The 12,070-nt window shown below is 45.1% G+C and overlaps 1 non-coding gene across 1 annotated transcript; it reads left to right on the top strand.

Moving 5' to 3' along the window:
- The first annotated feature begins 10,480 nt into the window (after positions 1-10,480).
- Positions 10,481-10,553, top strand: TRNAV-CAC. The gene has a single exon. It is a non-coding gene; the product is annotated as a tRNA-Val (tRNA).
- The last annotated feature ends 1,517 nt before the right edge of the window (positions 10,554-12,070 follow it).

Genomic DNA, 12,070 nt, shown 5'->3' with positions numbered 1-12,070 from the left:
CGCACGTCAGCGCCTCGGCAGCCGTTACGGCCGTTAGCGGCCGTTGGGACGCGGCGACTGCAGCCGCGTTACCGGCGGCGGTGCCGCCAAGCTGCGCTCAAGCCCGTGAGGGGAGATGCCCAGCGGCTCCTCCGCCGCCTTCCCCAGTGCGGTCGGGGCTGTCCGAAGGGTCGGCGCCCCGCGCGTCCCGCCTGCCGGGGGTGCTTTAGCGGTGCCCGGCGCCGTGGGAAGGGGCTGCTGCCGCCSCTGGGGACCACCTCAGGTCCTCAGAGGCATGAAGGGGTCCCTAGTGCCCAATTCCTGCGAGCCGCTTTCCCCCAAGCTCTGGTCAGCTAAAATATAGGATGTAACACGCAAGGGCTGGAGGAGGGGAAAATTCAGCACCTTTAAGGGTAGTGTATTCGTGTTTGCTTTAATCCTTCATGCATACCTGGGAGTAAGAATTGGCTCTCTGCATTACAAATGAAATGTACTGCTTTAAAACAACAAAATTGCAAAGTTGTGGGTTTTTTTTCTTCCCTGCTCAGCTTTCGTGGATTTTCCCATCTGCTTCAGTTTATGTGTGAAAGCTATTAATTGGCAGTGTGTGTAGCAGCTCTTCAGCTGCACCGCTTCTCTGGAGCTCAGCCAACCTGTGAGGGCGTGGGTCCCTCAAACCCTTGTTCATTGTGTCATTTCTGGAGGATTTTGGGGTGCTGCTCTGCTGCTCCTCTGTCAGAACAAGTCCTTTGACTAATGTGGAAACAATGAAGAGATATCAGTACTGACTGGGGAAAAGCAGCAGAAAAGTGAGGGGGAGATTTGATCACTTGTGGAGACTAAAATGTGTCTTATTGGAAGGTTTGGGCTTTATCCAGACTAATTGCCTGCAAACATTTGAAATCCTAGTAATGCATGTTAGAGAAGCAGACGGAGGGCTGGAACGCAGGAGAAGGGCATAGTGTGTSCACAGGTGGGTTTGCACCCGTTGCCCCTTACACCATTTTGCAATTATTGGCCTCCTCACACCGGCAAAAGAGTGTGAAAGGAAGGTGAGAATAGGATAAGGAGGTGACACGGGCATAGTAACTACCACAGAGAGTAATTGGTAAAATGCAGTGGGAACATGGGAGGGTTGGAGTGAATAAGAGGTGACGAAGCAGCTGAAGCCAAGTTTGGGATTGTGAGRAACAGGGAGGTTTCCCAAGGCCTTTTCAGGGTGTGTTACTTAAAGTTCTGGGGTAAATTCTCTGCTGTTTCAAGGCCATCATTAAATTATTGGTGCTATATACATTTCACCRTGATAGACCACAATCTTTCATTCTTCCAAACATGCCCTTCTAAATGACTAAGCAACAGCCACTAATGTGGGTACAGTCTTTGGAGAAGGGGACAGAAAATCTTTCAATGGAAATTGTCATTTTGCACATTTCTGCTCAACAACATATCACCAATTAGAAGGCAGAATTGCCATTCAAAAGCACCTTGATCGTTGGCAGACTGCCTTAGGATTGGGAACTTCAGATTTCCATGGTGCTAGTAGTGTATTACTTCTTATTGTAGCGATAGAAAAGATAAGCACATCTGCTTGACTGACCAGCTTCTAGGCCAGGAAATTTCTGTTCTGAAATTTGTCAGCTTCAGCTGTATTGTCATCAACACTCATCAAGCGCAAGCGTTAATCAAATTAAATGACTATGCTGGTGAGGCATAAGGTCAAGCTCCTAATTGTAAGGCTGGATGATGAGAATGGCCAGGAGCCATTCAAACCTGCAGCATAATTCTAGAGCAAACTTCAGATTAGGTCCTTTCTTAGCTGCTTTATTATTTGTCACCTTAAGTTTTTAAGATGTGTCTCATCCATAAAGGCCTGGAGTATAGTTTGTACAAATAGCATGTGGCTTATCTGTGTGGCCTGTCCCTTCCAATGCAGAGGAATTATTACACTGCAGCCATCCTTTGCCTTTTTTTTTTTTTTTTTTTTTTTTAATTAAAATACCTGCTGTGCTGCTGTCCTTTCTGTCTGTCTCGCGTTGTGAACAAGCAGTAAGCTGGTCAGTGTGTAACAGGGCACCTCTTTCACGACAGCGGGTCAAGGAGCAGTTTATGAGTTATTCCCTGTTTTTTCTGTGTTTTGCTTCAATAACTTGAAAAACTACCAGCTGTGGAACAGTCCTCTGAAACTGTTCATAGTAAGCTCCTTTCCTCTAGGGTAACATAAATGATGCTTCAACAGTGACAACGGCCGGCTCAATAGTGAGGCGTTTGGACCTAGAAGCCCTCCTGCCACTTGATGCCAGTTTAGGGGGTGTCTAATTTGGCACGGCGCAGCGTGAGGGAAGGTCACACCAGCCACACGTGCGAGAGACTGCGGATAGAGGGCATTGCACGAGGTTGCAGTGATCCTAGTGCTGCGGTTAGTGAACCTCGTACTTCCCTCTTCGTCTGTCACTRTGCTGTCTAGCCATCATTTGGGGTCATTAAGTGCCTGTGAAATCAAATAATAAACCGAATTTGTTCCATTTGGATACATTACCAAGTTTGACTTTTGGATACTTCATCTTTATTGTGATCTTGAACTGGTAGGAAACAGCACAGTAGAAGCAAGAGGAATAAAATGATACCACTTGAAGCTGGTGCTTTGCTTGCCTCTTTACAGGACAGAATAAAGTACTTAATATACTCTGAAAGAAAGTAACAACACCGAGATGTGGTGGCTGCTGTATAGAAAAGATTTCAGTGGAAAATGGCTTAGCAGAAAACAAAACATTTTGTATTTTTATATTTTTTTTTAAAAATCATTTTATTTATTCTCTCCTTAGAAGAAGCAAAATAAGGTAGAGAGTTGAGCAGCCCAGACTGCATGTGTAAACCTAGRCTTCCTTAATGAGCTGAAGTTCGAACCATGACTAAGGCTATTACTAACCTAGCAGCCTGGTGGTAGCTCCATGAGATTTATTCAGAACGTGAGAGCAGTCCCAAAGAGGTCACACATTGCAACAGACATTTATTTGCTTGCAAAATGAGTGAAGAGCTCTCATGTAAAGCTCAAAACATCTGCTGAGAGTATTGCTTATTCTATTCCAGGAGGAGTTTAAAACCTTCCTAAAGCAAGTGTTACTAGACATTGCTGAAACCATCTTCCTTGCTTCTGTTGCAGTGGCAGCTGTGTGGCTCCTTCAGCTCAGCTCGGAGAGGCTCCCGCCCTTGTGTTCCCAGTCCAGCCCGTCTACCAGAGAAAATAACAACCTGGGCGAGAAGCTAGGAAAAGCACAACTGCTTTAGAGGGAAAGGCAGAAAAAAACATACAAGCAGAGTGAGTTTTCATTAAAATATATCCATTTTAAACAATGAAGAGAAAACTGGAAAGGTCAGTTAAAATAGTAAAAGATCTAATCCACTTTTAGTTTTTTATCTTCCATAAATAGTACACTCTGTAAGTGATAGCTATCTCTTAAAACAGTAAAAACTGTCATGCTGCACAATTATTGTCAACCTATATCTACAAGTCTATGGCTGTTATTTGCACTAATGTAGTGCATTATAGTGCTGCTGTGCTCCACAGCTTGCAATTGCAAAAGAAAAGCCTTACCTGTGAAGAGTTTGGAAGCTGGATATTGAAATGACACTTTGTAGCAAGGTAAGGCTGTACCAATACTTCTCATTGGAGTGTTGCTGTTTTCTGTGCCAAACAGACCCTGTATGTAGCATTTTAACCCTGGGAATGAAGGCAAGTGTGTGTAGAATGAAGACCTCTGCACATGCTGAGGGGAGCCTGTAGYTCATCGGTGGAATTAGCGTGGCCTTGCGGCAAGAATACTGGCCTGGAACTTGGAGATTTGGTGTCGCTTTCTGACTCAGCCTGAACTGAGCGTTGGCCTACACATACTCCATGCCTTTCTGTATCTAGATCACCCCATTGGCAGAAAGAAAGGATAGGGTCCCTTGCACATACCAACTGAKGAAAAGGGGTAAATATCCTCTTTGCAATTAGGTGTATCCATACTCACCATTTAAAATAGTTACAAAGAGTAATTATTACAGAGTTCCTTATAGGACCAGGCACTCGAGCCAACAGCAGTTTGTACTTCAGAGACGTATGCAGGACTCCTGCATATGAAGAGGTCCTGTCTTGAGAGGATAACAAGTCCATGATTTAGTCTCTGATTAAAGCAGAGCTTTTTTAAAGCTGCTCTCTCAGCTGTGTATGCTCCGTGTTGCGTGACAGGGAGCATGTGGGTGACTGCACAGCCTCCTTTCTGTCCTCCYGACCGCACCAAGCCCTGGCACCATAGAAATACCCGACTGCGTTTCCAAGTTCACCTTGTAAAGTAAATAATGCAGGAATCACACAAAAGCAACTGCCAGAAAGGGAGGCAGGGACAATAGGTGCCCAAAGAATAGGAAGAACTCAGAAAGGCTGAGGCACAAAAGGAGTCACAAGGGGCAAATTGCATTGATGAGGGTGTTAGGGGAAGGGTGAAGGAAGGTCTGTTGCTTAGTGGGGAAAGAGGAGGAAAAGTAGATGACACTAAGACTGAAATATGTTTTGTTTTTTCACTTACAAACAAGGTGTTGGACCCAGAAACTTAGCATGCTTCATTTTAACAAGGGATAAGAACCTCCTAAACCAAATAAAGAATGCGTGTTAAATGCTTAGGCTGTGTAGGTATGTTGAAATTAGCCAGCCCTGCTGAGATTTACCTTGGCAAATCTAAAGCGCTGGAGCAGTCTTGGAAGCACTAGCAATAAGTGTTGACAGCTCCTGGAAGAAAGGTCCCAAAGGATAAACATTAGTACCTGCCATTATTAAAGGAGAGAAGAAAACAGGGGCTTCCCGAGGAGTCAGGATAGGACTGTCACTGAAAAATCTTTAAAACATATTAAACAATATGTTCTTGAACATGTAGAGTACAGAAGGACAAAAAACACTTCCAAAGAAAAAACATATTACATGGACCTCATATTTTTTCAAGGGCAGACAGCCCAGTGTCATTGTGCCTAGCCCTGTTGCTGTGCTGACAYGAGCTCTTCGGAAGGCTTGTAGGAGCTGCCTTGTTTTCTCTGTATGCAGTGGAATATTTGCACCTGGAAAACACTTCAAGTCTTCGAAAGGCCTTTTCTGCCTGTAGCTGCTGGGTTTACTGGGCAAGCATGACATTGAGCCTGCTTTCAGGTGAGCCCCTCTTCTGCCCATACCAGGAGGAAGCTCTTGGCTTCCAGTGTTTCTGGGCCAACCTGGCTGCTGTCCACGTAAGTGAAGCAGATGCCAGGCTAAGTGCACCCAGTCCTCACTGGGAGGTCTGGGCGTCACTGGGAGGTCTGGGCATCACTGGCRGGTCTGGGCATCGTCACTTGGAGGACTGGGAGCAGCCCGTGAGCTGATGGGTTGGGCATCCCTGACCTAGTTGCTGTATGGGAAGCACCAGATTCCCCAAGCACTCTTCCCGAGTAAGGCTTTTTTAAAAAAAGCTTTTGATGTGGTCCCCTATGATGTTCTTGTGTGTTAAACCGAAAAATGAGGACAGCCTGAAATTACTCTGCTGCCTGGTAGGTGCACAAGTGCTTGAAATACCACTCATCCAGAGTAATTATCAATGATTCACTGTCAAACAAGGAGGACGTTGTAAGTGAGGTCCCACAAGGGTCTGCCTGGGGTCAGTTTTACTCAATGCTTCCATTAATGACTTGGATGAAGGTAATGATTTGAATAGAGAGCAAAATCTGTGGATGACACCACGATGGAAGGGTTTGTGAGCACTTTGGAGGACGTGATTCGAATTCAAAATGTTCTTGGTTCACTAGTGAAATGCTCTGAAATCAATAAGGTCAAATTCAATAAAGAATGTAAAGAACTCCTAAAAGGGAGGAAAAATCAAATGCACAGTTAAAAGCAGGGGTAACTGGTTTGGCAGTAGCACTGAGGGCAGACCAGGTGTCCAGTCAGTCACAAACTGAATATGAKTCAGCAGGATAATGCTGCTGATGATGAAAAAAATAAATGAAATGAAATAAAATAAAATAAATTCTGCCCCGTAAGCCTATCAAATGTAMTTCTGGGAACTCTAAAGATAATTATTCTGCTCTGCTTAGCACTGATGACTAGAGTTACGTGCCCACTTTTGAACATCATTCTTGAAGAGAAAAACCCAAAAACATGGATGATCAGAGAAGACCAAAAGGAATGTAGAATTTAAGAACCAAGACCAGTGAACAGAGTTGAAAGAAATGTGTTTATTAAGTGTAGATTAAAGAGAACTGTGCGATGACACGGTAACAGTCTTCACTTGTGCATACAGTTCAAGACTTACAACGAAAATAAGTCTTCTCCATACCTACAAAAAAGTAAGATGAGAAGTAATTCATTTAATCTCCGGCAAGAGAGAAATATCTTAGACAATCATTTTCTCAGTACAGCTCTGCATTTGAAGAGACTTTTTAAAGAATTCCTGTTGTCAGAGTTTTAAAAGAATGGGGTAGATGAAATTCTTTCCGGAATACCCTACATGGACTTCATTCTTTCCCGAAGGAGATATAAGCTTTATGTTTCTTCCAACTTTATATGATTTTGTCTAACAGCTTGACTCACAAGGGGTAACATAATTTATAACAATCCAGTTCTGCAATTCAGCATTGAAGGGTTTAGTCAATACTAGTCAATTAATTTAGAGCTCTGACAAGACAGTAGTGTATAGAACTGGAAAGATAATATAATATTTTGGTACAGTATAGTTTCTTCTACTAAAAATGTCCTGGAAATCTTCGTAAATGTCTTTATATAAGACTGTGACCTTTACTCAGGCAGAAAAGCCGTTCAGCTCTTTATAAGTTTGAAAGACTGAGTTTCTTTCCGTACATGTGCACTGTGCAGAAATAGTTACCAATTTAGTAATAAAAGTTGTTGACTTGTTTTCACTGGTATTTGTGGATTAAACCCATCTAAACCCAAATCTTGATCCAATTCCATGTGTGGAAAGAAATGCTATAGACTCTTGGTTTTTCATTTATTTAATTCATGTTGGCTGCTGCTGTGCAGAGCCTGTGCACACAAATGGACAGTCCACATCTGCCACTAGCCYGAGTCTGTACAGCTCTGTTGCTTACCCGGGTCTGGCAGGTTGTAGCAGCTGAGAACCTGGCCTGAAGCATCTCTAGAAATGATATTTTGCAGCTCTGATAATAGCATCATAAAAGGTTACAACTTATTTTTGCCATGTACACTCTGTCCCAGCATTTTTTCTCCTTCCTCTTCTTTTCCTAGAATCCTTGAGTTTAAGGTAGAAGAAACACTGCAAAATAAAACAAGCTGCAAAAGGTGCTGCTTGCTCATTCTCTCATTGGTTTCTCRTGGTTCCATTACCAGACATTTATTTTTGGAGATGAGGTCATTAGACTAAGTCTTACTTGTTGCAACCATTAACAGCGGGGGGGGTGACACAGGGCTGGGTAGTCTGCGGCTCAGAGCATTTCACTAACCCCTTTGCCCTGCTTGTCACCCTCCAGCCATTCTGTAACGCCTGTCACTGCTTTCCTAGGTGCTTTCCTAGGGAATGGGAGGCTCCCTAGCTCCCTTGAGAAGAGAGGGGATGGCTCCTGCGCACCAGGATGGAGGTGGCCTTAGTCCCTCTGAGTCCAGCCCACACCTGAACCTGACAGATCCTTGAGTTTCTTGACTGCTTGTTTTTTTCCCCAACAGGACGAGGGCCAAGGGGAGCAATGCAGAGCCGTTCCCCTCCAGGCACGTGAGGCAGCCCTTGCCCTGCTCCCAYCAGCTGTGCAACAGCGCCAACATCTTCCCCCTCTCCGTCCCCCTGCTCCCTTGCCTCCGCAGCAGGGAGAGGCTCACACGGCCTTCTCCAGACTCTGAAGCCTTTGGTCGCCTTACCTGCCTGCATCCTCCTCAGTCAAAAAGCCACTGCCTTGGCCTCTCCTGGTCTTCTTTCTGAGCTACAATCCCTCCTTCCCTCAGGACAGCCCAGTCACTGAACAATAGCCTTGTGCCTCTGAAATACTACTGTCCTCCTAGCCCTGTGTTTCATACACTCTCCAGCCTTCCCTCATCGCTACCAGGCTTCTGCTGYCCAACGTGAAGCAGAAGGGTTGCTCTCCAACCCAAATGAGGCATAGGAAGAGCAAGCCCATTGGAGAGGTCTGAGCCCAGCTCTGAGCCCAATCCTTCAGGCCGTGCCATCTTACCTAGTCAGTGCCCCGGCTTCCTGCAGCCTGAGTTAGTCCATCTAGCAATGTTCCACCATAAAACCTTTTGCAGTGAAGTTTTATTAATARGGGAGTTAAAATTGTCTATACACAACCTGCTGAGTGTCTTGGGCCTCACCTTCCCTTCTGCTCTTCATGCTTCTCCTCACATACGAACCTCCATCCCATTCATTCTGTAGACATGAGGGTGGCTAGCGGGGCGCTCTCCAGTCCCTCCACTGCCGCTTCTGTCTGGGCTTCCTTTCCTTCTTGAGCCTTTTCATTTATTGTATTCCTGGAGGTCATCTGGCTAAGGTAGGTGGTAACCAGCATTGCAGTTCTGCTTATCCAGCCTTCTCAGCAACCCTTATGACAATCACATATTACTTAATCATATCTTACTTAAAAGAAAAGTCATCTGAACTTAATTCTGAAACTGTGAAGGAAAGTGAAGCAGCAAGAAGTGGCAGTCTAGTATCAACATTCATTCAGCTCTTGAGACCAGCTAGCTTAGTGACTGAGCAAAGGGGATTTAATTTTATAGAAAGATTACTTTAGATAGAAAGATTGAACTGTGCACTAGGGGAAAGACTGGATGGCTATGACTGCTGTGAGAACTGTCTGGAATATTCCCCACCAAATGCTTGTGCCAGGTATGTGGTAAAGTTAGTTAGCAATAAGAAGACTCTATTTTCTCTAACACATTACATTAAGATTAAGGTGGGTCAGAGTGAACAGTACAAGGATATAACTAGAATCTCACAAACCATGTCAGCTGAACTGCATTGTATATTTCTTCTTGTGAAAACAGAGAAACAGATAAATGGGGCTTAAGAGGTAGGGAACACTAACATCTGATAACAGAAACACAGAATCCCAGAATGGCTGAGGTTGGAAGCGACCTCTAGAGAYCATCTAGTCCAACCCCCTGCTCCAGCAGAGACACCCAGAGCACGGGGCACAGGGCGGCATCCAGGTGGGTTTGAAGACCTCCAGAGAAGGAGACTCCACAGCCTCCCTGGGCAGCCTGTGCCAGGGCTCTGTCACCCTCAAAAGAACAAGCAAGTAGGTTAGAAAGAACAAGCAAGCAAGAAAGAACAAGCGAGTAGGGTTAACATGTCATGGAAACAGTGGATGAAAACACCAGCGCAAAGAGAAGATGCAAACACGTTTGATGGATAATTGCAGAAGAGATGGTTCATATGACTAGTGCAGTGAGTATCTTCAGTTGGTCCCTAAAACATTGACAAAGATCAATGCTGATCTGAGCCTTGCTTGTTTCATACTGTGTGGAACTGAGTACTCACCTCCCTAGGTATGTAAGAGAACTCACCTATGTGCTCATCTTGAATAGGACTTCTTTCATGGTAATAGTGTTGACTTTAGCCATGACTTGCAGACAAATAGAGGCAAGTATGAAACAAATACATTTTATTTCTTTCCTCTAAATGTATCTGCACCTTCCAGCTGCAAGAGACTCTGCTGCTCAGACATCCATTTCACAGGAAAAAAAACCTGAAAAGCTGAGTAAATTGAAGAATGATAGATTTTTGTTTAAGCAATGATGGTAATACCACCACTTTTTGAATTACTCACTATGCAGTATATTAACTCTGTTGAACTCTATATCAGTCCATTGGTGAATTATGGGGAACATCGGTCTTTTTCTTTCATTCTGCAGAGAAGAATTTTCCCTAAAGGCAGATTTTGCTCAAATAAATTACTAGGTCAGAAAACGGCACAACATTCAACTGTCTGTCACAGGCTACTTTTCTGAGGCTTTGACAGAATTTACAAAGTACAAAATAAAGATAAATAATAATTACACTTTAAGGAATCAGTGATAACAAATGAAATAGCATATTCAATAGCAAGGAAGCAGGATAGGAACCAAATACACAAAATATTTCTCCTATGACAGCAGAACTCTAACCTTGTCATGGCATCTGGCAGAGTGGAGATCTAAGGCTGAAGGGTGCAGAGAGGTCCCTGTGTTCTCGCCTCACACTTTTCTCCTTCATTTTTTTTGAGGCCAACATATCTACTTTCATTTTTTTTTTCTTAGATGATATTTTTATCTCCAGTGAAATCACTTCTGAAATTATGCACTTCTTTCACTGTTATCTAATGAGAAACCTCTTTTATTTTTTTTTAAACTTTATTTTCCCAGGAGTCCTTCATCTCCTGGAGCTCTCAACTCTCCATTATTAGATTGTCCAATTTGCAAGTTCTATGCACCTGCTCTCCCTTTGCTGCTCTAGCAGTCATGGGGGAAATGTAGGGGTAAAAAACCAGCCATCACCCAGTTTCTGTAGTGTAGTGGTTATCACATTCGCCTCACACGCGAAAGGTCCCCGGTTCGAMACCGGGCAGAAACACCCTTATGCTTTRACTGGCAGGATAGATGAGGGCAGAGCGATGGATGTCCTCTGTTTGGACTTGAACAAAGCTTTTGACACTGTCCCTCACAACATTCTCCTGAGCAAGGAAGTGTGGGATAGATGAGTGGACAGTAAAGTGAATTAGGAATTGGGTTGTTAACAGAGCTAGGAGGGTGGTGATCAGTGGTGCGGAGTCCGGTTGGAGGCCTGTATTTAGCGGTGTCCCCTAGGGGTCCTGTTCAACTTATTCATTAATGAYCTGGATGAAGGCAAGGAGYGCTCCCTCAGCAAGTTTGCTGATGATACCAACTGGGAGGAGTAGCTGATAGCCCTGAGGGCTGTGCTGCCATCCAGAGGGACCTGGACAGACTGGACRACTGGGCGGTGAGAAACCTCATGAGGTTCAACARGGGCAAGTGCAGGGTCCTGCACTTGGGGAGGAATAACCCTGGACACCAGTACAGATTAGGCATGGACCTGCTGGAGAGCAGCCCCACAGAGAGGGACCTGGGTGTCATGGTGGATGACAAGATGAYCACGAGGCAGCAGTGTGCCCTGGTGGCCAATGGGATCCTGGGGTGCATTAAGAAGAGCGTCTCCAGCAGGTCGAGGGAAGTGATCATCCCCCTCTACTCATCCTTGGTGAGGCCACATCTGGAGTACTGCGTCCAGTTCTGGGCTCCCCGGTACAAGAGGGATGTGGAGCTGCTGGAGAGAGACCAGCACAGGGCTACCAGGATGATCAGGGGCCTGGAACATCTGCCATATGAGCAAAGGCTGAGGGAGCTGTGTCTGTTCAGCCTGGAGAAGAGGAGGCTGAGGGGGGACCTGATCAGYGTGTATAAATACCTCAAGGGAGGSAGKGAGGAGGAGGGGGGCGGCCTCTTTTCAGTGGTGGACAGTGAYAGGACTAGAGGAAATGGCTACAAAGTGAAGCATCGGAAGTTCCACAGGAACTTAAGAAAACATTTCTTCACTGTGAGGGTGACAAAGCMCTGGAACAGGCTGCCCAGAGMGGTTGTGGAGTCTCCTTCTTTGGAGATCTTTAAAACCTGCTTGGACGCAGCCCTGTGCCACGTGCTCTAGGTGACCCTGTGTGAGCAGGCGGGTTGGACTAGATGACCTCTGAGGTCCCTTCCAACCTTAATCATTCTATGATTCTATGAAGATACACTACTAGATTGCATCCAGAGCCAACTTCAAGATAGAATAAGGAGAGTTGTGTTTACATAGTGCTGAAATCAAGCAAACAAACCTTGCTAGAACTCTTGTATTTTCTGCAGCTGCTCTGGCATTTGTGCATCACACTGTAGCTGCTGGAGGCCTTATTGGTTCTGGTGGAGACCCTTGCAAGGATGGTCATGCTTGTCCTAGAGCGSAGCTGGCTTTACGCATTTGTCCTGCTATGGGGGATAACCTGGTGGTCCAGAACAAGAGAGGGATGGGGGAGACGTTGCCAGGACAGCTGAGCTGGCCTTGCTAGCAAAGATGAGCTTTGGAAGCAACACTGTTGC

The sequence above is a fragment of the Nothoprocta perdicaria genome, unplaced genomic scaffold, assembly GCF_003342845.1.
Source record: "Nothoprocta perdicaria isolate Ctin4 unplaced genomic scaffold, notPer1 scaffold_77, whole genome shotgun sequence".
NCBI classification, from domain to species: Eukaryota; Metazoa; Chordata; class Aves; order Tinamiformes; family Tinamidae; genus Nothoprocta; species Nothoprocta perdicaria.
This window is presented reverse-complemented; position numbering and strand designations above follow the sequence as displayed.